Raw genomic sequence first — 1,948 nt, 5'->3', positions numbered from 1 at the left:
TCTATCAATCTTTGTATGGTCACCTTCATCCCTCCTAGGAAACAGATAGAACAGTGAGTGAATGACCAAACACCATTGATCCTTTCCCACCATTGGATGTAGTGGTGACATATGTTGGGAGCGGGCTCAGGAGCTGAACCTGCTCCGTACTCTGCAGGTGTCGTCTGTGTTATACAGTCAGCGCCTGTGCGAAGAGCAGCAATCAGAGCTAGCTTAGATTGCTGCTGATTTAACCATCTAAATGCCGCTGGCACTCTCACACAGCTAAAATATAACTTTCATGGCGCTATCACTTTTGCACCCCAGCCCAAATGATCACAGGCTCAGGTACTGAGGGGGCAATGAAAATAACGTAAATTTAATAAAAAGTGTAAGAAAAATCCTAAAGACCAATTTTTTTATACATTTTTTTTTATTATCATGTCCCAAAAAGAAGCAAAATCAAAATCTAAGGCTACTCGACCCATACATAAAATTTTAGAATTGACGTTTTTTTGTCTCCACCCCAAAAAAAGTGATCAAGAGGGTGTGAAACTACAGGAGTGCACAAGAAAATAAGTGGTCACATGGCTCTGACGGAAAAAAAAAAAAAAAAAGAAATTTCAACACAAACCAATTAATTTTACAAAGTTCTAATTTTTTCTTATTTTTCCAGTAAAATCCTTACAGTATTGGTGTAATCGTACTGACCTGGACAAACATATTGTCGGGTCATTATTACACACAATAAACGCCGCAAAAACTAAACTCGAAATGCAGTCATGAATTTGCTTAATGACCATCAATACGCATTGTAATGGCAGCCGTAAAGGGGCCCTATTCCAAACTACCGTTTTAAAACAGCAATGAGGACAATCCGGCTGACAGCTGTATATGACAGCAGACACCCTGCGGCATCGGCCACGACCGGTTTTGGAACTAACCGGGGCCGATTGAAGCAGAGTCTAACGGGCTGAGTCAGTGAGACACTGACAGGTCTCAGGCCCTGCAGTACACGAGTATCACAATGTATGAGACCAGTGATCAAAGTACAAAATATACATGTCCCACAGTGGGACTAAGTGAAAAAGTAAAAAAAAAGTTAAATAAAATGCAGAAAAAATAAAAAAAACACACAAAAGAGATCACACAAATTACAAAATTCATTTTCACTACTAGAAACGCAGCCTTTGTGTTAAAACGAAAATAAACAATTGGCGTACACATAATTGGCATCACCGCGTCCGGAACGACCCGAATTTTAAAACTGTCACATTATTTATTCTATACGGAGAATACTGTAAAAAAAGAATAATAAAAAACACGCCAAAAATGTCACGTTTTTATCATACTGACAAAAAGTTGAATAAAAAGCGATAAAAAAGTCATATCTATAATATAGCCGGGGATGCGTACCTCTGTCTGAAGCCTCGATAGACTGCACATGCGTGACGCGCAGTCTGGCTCCAGAGAGAAGCAGGCATCCAGCCGTTACAGGTAAGAGGAGTGTATGGCGCCGGAGATCGCGGTATGTGTAGACACTGAACGCATACTGCGATCTCCGGCGCCATACTTACATACTTACCTGACCGGAAGGAGCGTTGCCGCGGCGCCTCTCTTCGCCGGAGACCGGGGCAGGAGTGAAGGCGTCGGACCGGCGCATGCGCATTGCGCTATCCGGCGCCATTTTACTGAAGACACATTTGTAGTGTCTTCAGCAAAATGGCGCCGCACAGCGCAGTGCTCCTGCGCCGCACTCCTCCCCCGGCCTCCGGCAGAAGAGGACGCAGCAGCGCTGGAGTACAGAGAAGAAAGGTGAGTATAACTGTTTATTTTTTTTGTATGTGTGTACAGTGTGAAAGGGGTGAGGGGGCCACACATACCAGGATTGTGGGGTGAGGGGACCATGCATATATCAGGATTGGGGGGTGAGGGGTACCACACATACCAGGATTGGGGGTGAGGGGTA

The sequence above is a fragment of the Phyllobates terribilis genome, unplaced genomic scaffold (genome assembly GCF_046119375.1).
Source record: "Phyllobates terribilis strain yellow unplaced genomic scaffold, ASM4611937v1 Scaffold_13__5_contigs__length_258822181, whole genome shotgun sequence".
In the NCBI taxonomy this organism is placed as follows: Eukaryota; Metazoa; Chordata; class Amphibia; order Anura; family Dendrobatidae; genus Phyllobates; species Phyllobates terribilis.
The sequence above is the reverse complement of the archived record's forward strand: the minus strand, read 5'-3'. Positions refer to the sequence as shown.